At 44.3% G+C, this 10,946-nt stretch overlaps 1 pseudogene; it reads right to left on the bottom strand.

Annotated features, from left to right (window-relative positions):
* Positions 1 to 9,217: 9,217 nt before the first annotated feature.
* Positions 9,218 to 10,706, bottom strand: LOC137335670 (zinc finger protein ZFP2-like; annotated as a pseudogene).
* Between the last annotated feature and the right edge of the window lie 240 nt (positions 10,707 to 10,946).

The raw sequence follows: 10,946 nt of genomic DNA, 5'->3' as shown, positions 1-10,946 counted from the left end.
TTGTACCCTTTTTAAAAAATGGTCGTATGTTTGCAGTCTTCCAGTCCTCCGGTACCTCCCCTGTATCTCGTGAGTATTGGAAAATGATCCTCAGAGCGTCCGCTATTTCCTTCCTGGCTTCCTTCAATAGCCTCGGAAACAATCCATTCGGCCCTGGTGACTTATCAACTTTCAAGGATTCCAGTCCCTCAGGTACTTCCTCTCTTCTTATGTTTACCTTATCCAATATTTCACACCTCTCCTCTTTAACTAGTACATCCGGATCATTCTGTTCTTTGGGAAAACTGAGACAAAATATTAATTTAAAACCCTACCCACATCCTCTGCATCTACACACAAGTTACCCTTATCATCCCTGATAGGTCCCACCTTTTCCTGAGCTATCCTCTTGTTCTTAAAGTACTGATAAAATATCTAACATTCTTCTAAACTCCAGAGAGTATAAGCCAATTCTATTCAATCTCTCCTCATAGGACAACCGTCTCATCCCAGGAATCAATCTAGTTTCATATACCCTTCCTTAGATAAGGAGAGACCAACTGTACACAGTACTCCAGGTGTGGTCTCACCAAAGCCCTGTACAATTGCAACAAGACTTCCTTATTCTTCTACTCCAACCCCCTTGCAATAAATTCCAACATTCCATTTGCCTTCGAATTGCTTGCTGTACCTGCATGTTATCTTTCGGTGTTTCTTGTACGAGGACACCCAAATCTCTCCGAACACCAATATTTAATAGTTTCTCACCATTTAAAAAAATTTGTTTTTCTATTCTTCCTACCAAAGTGAATAACCTCACATTTCCCCACATAATACTCTATCTGTCACCTTCTTGCCCACTCATTTAACCTGTCTATATCCCTTTGTAGATTCTTTGTGTCCTCCTCACAGCTTACTTTCCCACCTAGCTTCATGTCATCAGCAAACTTGGATACATTGCCCTCGGTACCATCATCGAAATCATTGATTTCTATTGTAAATAGCTGAGTCCCAAGCACTGATCCTTGTGGCACCCCAGTAGTTACACCTCTCGATCATTCATATATATCAAAAGACTCATGGTCCTAATACCAACCCCTGTGGAACATCACTGTATACTTCCTTCCAGTCTGTAAAACAATGGTTCACCACTGATCTCCACATTCTGTCTCTCAGCCAATTTTGTATCCATGCTGCCATGGGCTTCAATTTTACCAACAGGTCCATTCGGTGGCACTTTACCAAACGCCTTTTAAATGTCCATGGACACAACATCGAGTGCACTACCCTCATCAACCCTCTCCGTTATTTCACTTAAAAACTCAGTCATATTAGTCAGATATAATTTTGCTTTCAACAAATCGATATTGACTGTCATTTATTAACCCACGTTCTTCCAAGTGAGAATTAATTTTCTCCCGGATTCTAGTCTCCAGAAGTTTCCCACCACCGACGTTAGGCTGACTGGTCTGTAATTGCTGGGTTTATCCCTCTCCCACATTTTTGAACAGGGGTGTGACACTTGCAATCCTCCAGTCCTCAGACACCACTCCCATATCCAAGGAGGATTGGAAGATTGTGGTCAGAGCCTCCGCTATCTACACCCTTACTTCCCTCAGTAATCTAGGAGGCATCCCATCTGGACCGAAATACTTTTTTACTTTGAGCACTGCCAATCGTGTACCTTCTCTTTATCTATTTTTACCGTCTCCAATATCACTACGACCTCCTCCTTTACTGCTACAATGGCAGAATCCTCTTCTCTGGTGAAGACGGATGTAAAATACTCATTTAGTGCCTCAGCCATGCCCTCTGCCTCCACAAGAAGATCTCCTTTTTTGTTCCTAATCCGACCCACCCTTCCTTTGACTCCCCTTTTACTGTTTGTATGTTTATGAAAGACTTTTGGATTCCCTTTTATGTTAACCACCAATCTATTCTCATACTCTCTCTTTGCACTTCTTATTCCCTTTTTTAGATCTCCTCTGTACTTTCTTTGTTCAGCCTGGTTCACGACTGTATTATGAACCTTACATTCGTCATAAGCCTCCATTTTCTGTTTCATTTTAATCTCTATCTCTTTCGTCATCCAGGGAGCTCTAGCTTTGGATGCCCTTCCTTTCTCCCCCGTGGGGATCTGTCTGCTCTGTACCTGAACCAACTCCTCCTTCAAGGCCTCCCATTGTTCAATTCCTGTTTTGTTGCCAATTTTTGATTCCAATCCACCTGGACAAGATCCATTTTTAACTCACTGGAACTAACCCTCCTCCAGTTAAGCATTTTCACATTTGTTTGTTCCTTGTCCTTTTCCATAACTATTCTAAACCTCATGAGATTATGATCACTGCTGCCCCACTGAAACATGCTCCACCTGCCCCACTTCATTCTCCACACCGAGCCCACTGCTGTCCTCATATTCAATCTCTCACATTCACTCTCTCACATTCACTGTCTCACATTCACACTCTCATATTCACTCTCTCACATTCACTCTCTCACATTCACTCTCTCACATTCACTCTCTCACATTCACTCTCTCATATTCACTCTCTCACATTCACTCTCTCACATTCACTCTCTCACATTCACTCTCACATGCACTCTCTCACGCCCTCCCAGAATCATTCTCTCACATTCACTCTCTCATATTCACTCTCTCACATTCACTCTCTCACATTCACTCTCACATTCACTCTCTCACATTCACTCTCACATTAACTCTCTCACATTCACTCTCACATTCACTCTCTCACATTCACTCTCACATTCACTCTCTCACATTCACTCTCTCACGCTCTGCACATTCACTCTCTCACGCTCTCTCACCCTATCACTCAGAGTTTAGGACCACTGAAAGATGATGCGATGGGTTTGGATTTCAGCACAGGGACGAGGGAGAGTGTGTGGGACGGGGATTTACAGCTTTGGGGGAACAAGAGAGGAAAGAATGTTCCATAGAAACTAGAATTGTCTGTTTTGAATTTCTATCCTGTATTTACAGTGATGACTTTTGTAAACTCCTTTTACAGGGTATGAGAAGGGGAGGATTTGCAGACAGGAAACTCAAACCAAAGATCACGTCAAGATCTGACAGAGTCACTCGATTCATCAGGACCTGAATATCATCGGCCTTTGAATGTGGAAGGAGAAACGTTTGTCTGTTCTGTCTCTGGGAGAAGATTTCAAACATCAGTGAGAGTGTTCCAGTGCACTGACTGTGGAAAGAGCTTTAACCAGTTACACAGCCTGAATAATCATCACACCATTCATAGCGGGGAGAAACCGTACACGTGTTGTGTGTGTGGATGAGGCTTCAACTGATCGTCCAACCCGGAGAGACACAAGGACACCCGCACCACGGAGAAAGCGTGGAAATGTGGGGACTGTGGGAATGGATTCAATTACCCGTCACAGCTGGAAATTCATCGACGCAGTCACACCGGGGAGAGGCCGTTCCCCTGCTCCGTGTGTGGGAAGGAATTCGCTCAGTCATACAGCCTCCTGATACACCAGCGAGTTCAGTCTGATAAGAAACCATTTAAATGTTCTGACTGTGAGAAGAGATTAAAAAGCAGAAACGATCTGCTGAGACACCAAAGCACTCACACTGGGGAGAGGCCGTTCATCTGCTCCGTGTGCAAGAAGAGATTTACTCGGTCATCCCACCTTCTGTCACACCACTGATTTCACAGTGGTGAGAGACCTTTAAATGTTTTGACTGTGAGAGGGCTTTAAAAGCACAAATGATCTGTTGAGACAGCAACGCACTCACACTGGGGAGAGAGTGTTTACCTGCTCCCTGTGTGGGAAGGGATTCACTAATTCATCCCACCTTCTGAGACGGGTTGCACCCAAGTAGAACCGGGACCAATATCCTCGCGGGGGCTTCTGCTCGTTCTGTTTAAACTAGTATGGCAGGGGGATGGGAACCAGAGGGCAGGTACAGATAGGACAAATTCAGACCAGGAAACGGGAAGTAGAAAAGCAGTTACTTATGTCGTTACCCACTCAGAAAGGCAAAAGAAGCAAAGATTAAATCGTGTTCAGCACAGGAATTTGACGGGGTTAAAGGGAATATACTTCAATGGAAGGAGTATTACAAACAAAGCGGATGGGGTGATATAAATCGAGTACAAAATTATGTGGGGTCAAAATAGAGTAGACAGGAAGTACCTATTTCCCCTCGTGGAGAGTTCAAGAACTAGAGGACATAGATTTAAGCTGATTCGCGGAAGGATGACAGGGGACATCAGGAAAATCTTTTTTATCCAGAGGGTGGTGGGTGTATGGAATTCGCTACCCGAATTGGTGGTGGAGGCAAGGACCCTCAACTCATTCAAAAGGTACCTGGACCTGCACCTAAAGTGCTGTAAGCTGCAGGGCTATGGACCGGGTGCTGGAAGGTGGGATTAGAATGGGCACCTGGTTGTTCTTCGAGCCGGGGTGTACACAATGGGCCGAATGGCCCCCTTATGTTCTGTATCTTTTCTATGGTTCTATTAGCTAAGGGCACAGATAGACACATGGAAGCATGATATCATTGCTATAATGGAAACCTGGCTTAAAGAGGGGGATAATTGACAGCTCTGTATCCCTGGATATAGAGTTTTCAGGCAGGATAGAGTGGGTGATAAAATGGAGGGGGGTAGCATTATTGGTTAAAGAATCAATTACAGTTGTGAGGAGGGATGATATGCTAAATGGATCATTAATCGAGGCCATATGAGTTGAGCTAAGAAATAAAAAAGGGGCAGTCACACCACTAAGAGTGTAATATAGACCCCCGAATAGTGAAAGAGAGATAGAAGAACAAATAAGTAGGCAAATTTCTGGGTGCAAAAATAAGAAGGCAATAATAGTAGGGGACTTCAACTACCCTAACATCAACTGGGATTCAAACAGTGTGAGGGGCACAGAGGGTGCAAATTTCTTGATCGGTGTCCAGGAGAACTTTTTTAGCCAGTACGTGACAAGCCCAACAAGAGGGGATGCAATTCTAGATTTAGTCCTGGGAAATGAAGATGGGCAAGTGGGTGAAGTGACAGTGGGTGACTATATCGGGGATAGTGATCAATTCAGTTAGTTTTAGTATTATTATGGAAAAGGACAGAGTTAAATCAGGAGTAAACGTTTTAAATTGGGGGAAGGCAAATTTTACAGCACTAAGAGGCGATTTGGCAGAAGTGGACTGGACACAACTGCTTGAGAAATCAGTTGCAAGCCAGTGGGAGGCACTAAAAAGTGAAATTCTACGGGTACAATGCAGACACGTCCCCTCAAAGAAAAAGGGTGACACTGCCAAATTTAGAGCCCCCTGGTTGTCTCGAAGTATACGGGGCAAGAAAAAGCAGAAAAAGAAAGCTTTTGACTGTCACAGAAAACTAAATACTGCAAAAAGCCTAGGGGAGTATGGAAAGTACAGGGATGATGTAAAAAAGGAAACAGGGAAAGCAAAGGGAGGACATGAAGAAATATTAGCCAGTAAGATTAAAGAAAACCCAAAGATGTTTCATCACTACATTAAGAACAAGAGGATAGCTGAGGAAAAGTTGGGACTTATCAGGGATGATAAGGGTAACTTGTGTGTAGAAGCAGAGGATGTGGGTATGGTTTTAAATGAATATTTTCTCCCCGTATTCACAAAGGAAAGGGATGATCCGGACTTATTAGTTGAAGAGGAGAGTTGTGAAATATTGGATAAGGTAAACATAACGAGAGAGGAAGTACTAGAGGGACTGGAATCCTTGGAAGTTGATAAGTCACCAGGGCCGGATAGATTGTTTCCAATGCTATTGAAGGAAGCGAGGGAGGAAATAACGGATGCTCTGAGGATAATTTTACAATCCTCACTAGATACAGGGGAGGCACCGGAGGACTGGAAGACTGCAAATGTAGTAACATTGTTTAAAAAGGCTACGAGGGAAAGTCTGAACAATTATAGGCCGGTCAGTCTTATCTCGGTGGTGGGCAAACTATTAGAATCAATACTGAGAGATAGGATAAACTGTCACTTGGAAAGGCATGGTTTAATAAGGGATAGTCAGCATGGATTTGTTCAGGGAAGATCATGCCTTACAAATCTGATTGAATTCTTTGCGGAAGTGACAAGGAGGATTGATGAGGGTAGTGCAGTGGATCTTGTCTACATGGATTTTAGTGAGGCATTTGACAAAATCCCACATGGCAGATTGGTCAGAAAGGTAAAAGCCCATCGGATACAGGGAAATGTGGCGAATTCGATCCGAAATTGGCTCAGTAACAGGAAACAAAGGGTAAAAGTCGATGGATGTTTTTGCGAATGGAAATCCATTTCCAGTGGTGTGCCACAGGGCTCAGTGTTGGGTCCCTTGCTGTTTGTGGTCTATCTTAATGATTTGGACTTGAATATAGGGGGCATGATTGGCAAATTGCAGATGACAAAAACATTGTAAACAATTTTACAACACCAAGTTATAGTCCAGCAATTTTATTTTAAATTCACAAGCTTTCGGAGGCTTCCTCCTTACTCAGGTGAACGTTGTTGGAAAGGAGGAAGGAGGAAGCCTCCGAAAGCTCGTGAATTTAAAAGAAATTGCAGGACTATAACTTGGTGTTGTAAAATTGTTTACAATTATCAACCCCAGTCCATCACCGGCATCTCCACATCATGACAAAAAAATTGGCTGTGTAGTTGATAGTGAAAAGGATAGCTGTGGACTCCAAGAAGATGTCAATGGGTTGGTGAAGTGGGCGGAAAAGTAGCAAATGGAGTTCAACCTGGAGAAGTGTGAGGCAATGCACTTCGGGAGGGCAAACAGTAAAAGGGAGTACGCAGTGAACTGGAATATATTGAGAGGGGAGAGGAAGTGAGAGACCATGCAGTGCATGTGCACAGGTCCCTGAAGGTGGCAGTACAGGTCGATAAGGTTGTGAAGAAGGCATACGGAATGCTCTCCGTTATCAGCCAAGGTATAGAATACATAAGCAGGGATGTAATGATGGAATTGTATAAAACGCTGGTAAGGCCACAGCTGGAGTATTGTGAGAAGTTCTGGTCACCACATTACAGGAAGGATGTAATTGCTCTGGAGAGAGTGCAGGGAAGATTTACAAGAATGTTGCTAGGGCTTGTAAATTGCAGCTATGAGGAGAGATTGGATAGGCTGGGGTTGTTTTTCGTGGAGCAAAGGATGCTGAGAGGAGACTTGATTGAGTTTTACAAAATTATGAGGGGACGAGATTGAGTAGACAGGAAGTATCTGTTTCCCCTAGCGGAGAGGTCAAGAACTAGAGGACATAGATTTAAGCTGATTGGCGGAAGGATTAGAGGGGACATGAGGAAAAACCTCTTTACCCAGAAGGTGGTGGGTGTATGGAATTCGCTGCCTGAATTGGTGGAAGAGGCAAGGATCCTGAACTCTTTAAAAAGTACCTGGACCTGCACCTAAAGTGCTATAAGCTGCATGGCTACGGACCGGGTGCTGGAAGGTGGGATTAGAATGTGCACCTGGTTGTTCTTCGAGCCGACGTGGACACAATGGGCCAAATGGCCTCCTTCTGTGCTGTATCTTTTCTATGGTTCTCTGGTTACCTTATACCCAGTAATACCAGGTTTTGGCTGTTGTCAGAAATAGACCCTTCGTGGTCGTCAATTGTAGGATTTAAACCACTATTTTCAGGATTATAATCTAATCCAATCTAAGAACTGGTTCCTGACAACAAGACCACCACGGTACTGGTATTATGGTTGAAGGCAAAACAGATTTATTAAGCACATCATAATTAGTACAAAAAAGGTGATACTTAAAAAAGAGAAAAAGTCACAGTCTGTTCCTTGAAACCTCGGAAGTATCCCTCCAAGTGACTGCGGCGCGGTCTCTCTCTCTCTCTCTCGCTGTGATCTATTGACTGAAGAGTTCTTTTTTTTCTTGCCAGAATCTTGTGCGCCTTCCTCAGATTTTGAGGTCTCTTCTTATCCCCTTTTTCAGTTTATGAGCAGTTCACTATCACATCCACATCTCTCAGCCTCACCATTATTCATGTCTCTCAACCTTCAGAAGTTACATTCCAAGCATAACTCCTGGTACCATCCGTGCCTTGTTGTTACAGACTGAACAGAACCTTATCTTAGAGTTTACATTGTCAGCCTTCACAGAACCGTTTGTATAAACAGACTTCTATTCACTAGCTTGCGGAGGCTCGAGATAGAGAGGCCTAAGCCGGCGTGACTCCTTGATTTAATTAACCTTCAGTCCCAGTTATCGACATGTCTTTTGGACATTATGCTATTCCAGCACATCCTCCCTTAGTGCCTGTGATTTCCCCATCGTCTGTTACTTCACACTTTAATGTTGTCAGCATTCTATTAGTTTTAACTGCAAACTTGACTATAATAACCATCATGCATCCTTCTCGGCCCACCAGCACTTTCTCATTGAATACACATTGCATGGTTCATACTGTATTAATACACAGTACAGTTTACATTTATAGATACATAGATTCATAGTACATTTCATTCCACTTCTCCTATTGATTATAATTATACTAAATTATATCTGTTAATGGGTTAATCCTTACACATTGTTCTTGTTCTTCCTGACTCTGAACACCATTGTAAAGGAGCCTTCTGTTCCATTCCGAGGAGCTCTGAACCATGGAAGAGAGCAGCTGGGACACATTTCTTACACGCCTCAAGATTAACCCGCATGGTGACTTTGCTGTCAGTGAAGAGAGACGAGAAAGACCAAAGTGCCGTTTGCCCCTCTCAGTGTGGCCCTGAAGGACTGTGTCCAGGCTGAAGTTCAGTTCCCACCGGACGATCCTCCCCCCAGATTGTCCTTTCTGAGTTCCAGCAGGTGATGCGAAACACTCAGGTGGGAAAAACCAAAATCTACAACAAGGTGTTTGAAACTAAGCTGATTTATTTAACATGTATCCAGAAAATTAAACTCCAGCCCAGTTATAGAGGTTATTAACATCAGCAGAAACAAACCCCAACTGTCAGAATGAACATGGTTCAGTCCTGGATGGGATTAACAGCAGAATCCAACCCCTGCAGTCATATGTGAACTCGCTGGTGTCTCAGCACGTGTGATGACTGAGTGAATCCCTTCCCACACACGGAGCAGGTGAACAGTCTCTTCACAATTTGCATGTGTTGAGGTGTCAGCAGTTCATTTCTGCTTTTAAAGCTCTTCTCACAGTCAGTGAATTAACAGGTCACTCAATAGTGTGAACAAGTTGATATCTCAGAAGGTGGGATGAATTAGTGAATCCCTTCCCACACACGGAGCAGGTGAACAGTCTCTCCCCAGTGTGAGTGTGTTGGTGTTTCAGGAGATCATTTGTGCTTTTAAAGCCATTCTCACAGTCAGAACATTTAAAAAAGTCTCTCCCCAGGGTGAGTACGTTGGTGTGTCAGCAGATTCCTTTTGCTTTTAAACCTCAGCTCACAGTCAGAACATTTAAAAGGTCTCTTATCAGTGTGAACTCGCTGGTGTTTCAGCAGGGTGTATGACCGAGTAAATCTCTTCTTACACACAGAGCAGGAGAACGGACTCTCCCCAGTGTGAGTGCGTTGGTGTGTCAGCAGATTAATTTTGCTTTTAAACCTCTTCTCAGACGGAACATTTTAAAGGTGTCTCATCTGAGTGAAGTCGCTGGTGTATCCGCAGGCTGGATGACTGAGTGAATCTCTTCTTACACACGGAGCAGGAGAACGGTCTCTCCCCAGTGTGAACTCGCTGGTGTATCAGCAGGTTGGATGACAGAGTAAATCTCTTCTTACACATGGAGCAGGAGAACGGCCTCTCCCCAGTGTGAACTCGCTGGTGTATCCGCAGGCTGGATGACTGAGTGAATCTCTTCCCACACACAGAGCAAGAGAACGGCCTCTCCCCAGTGTGAACTCGCTGGTGTACCAGCAGGTTGGATGACTGAATGAATCTCTTCCCACACACAGAGCAAGAGAACGGCCTCTCCCCAGTGTGAACTCGCTGGTGTTTCAGCAGGTGGGATGACAGAGTAAATCTCTTCTTACACACAGAGCAAGAGAACGGCCTCTCCCCAGTGTGAGTGTGTTTGTGCGTCAGCAGATTAATTTTGCTATTAAATCTCTTCTCACTGTCAGAACAATTAAAAGGTCTCTCGTCGGAGTGAAGTCGCTGGTGCATCATCAGGTTGGGTGACTGAGTGAATCTCTTCCCACACACAGAGCAGGAGAATGGCCTCTCGCCAGTGTGAACTCGCTGGTGTGCCATCAGGTGGGATGACCTATTAAATCTCTTCTTACACAAGGAACAGGAGAACGGCCTCTCCCCAGTGTGAGCGCTTTGATGTCTCAGCAGATGAGCTTTTCTTTTAAAGCTCCTCTCACAGTCAGAACATTTAAAAGGTCTCTCATCAGTGTGAACTCGCTGATGTCTCAGCAGGTGTGATGACTGAGTGAATCTCTTCCCACACACGGAGCAGGTGAACGGCCTCTCCCCAGTGTGACTGTGTCGATGAGTTTGCAGCTGTGAAGGGGAATTGAATCCCTTCCCACAGTCCCCACATTTCCACGGTTTCTCCGTGGTCCGGGTGTCCTTGTGTCTCTCCAGGTTGGACGATCAGTTGAAGCCTCGTCCACACAGAGAACACGTGTACGGTTTCTCCCCGCTGTGAATTGTGTGATGTTTTTTCAGGCTGTGTAACTGGTTAAAGCTCTTTCCACAGTCAGTGCACTGGAACACTCTCACTCGGGTGTGTGTGTCTTGGTGCTTTTCCACTCACACTGATGTTTGAAATCTTCTCCCAGAGATAGAACAGACAAACATTTCTCCTTCCACATTCAAAGGCCGATGATAGTCATGTCCTGATGAATCGAATGACTCTGTCGGATTTGACGTGATCTTTGGTTTGAGTTTCCCTCTGCAAATCCTCCCGTTCTCATACCCTGTAAAAGGAGGTTATAAATGTTATCACTGTCAGTAGAGGATAGAAATTCA

The sequence above is a fragment of the Heptranchias perlo genome, chromosome 20 (assembly GCF_035084215.1).
Source record: "Heptranchias perlo isolate sHepPer1 chromosome 20, sHepPer1.hap1, whole genome shotgun sequence".
NCBI lineage: Eukaryota > Metazoa > Chordata > Chondrichthyes > Hexanchiformes > Hexanchidae > Heptranchias > Heptranchias perlo.
The sequence above is the reverse complement of the archived record's forward strand: the minus strand, read 5'-3'. Positions and strand labels throughout refer to the sequence as shown.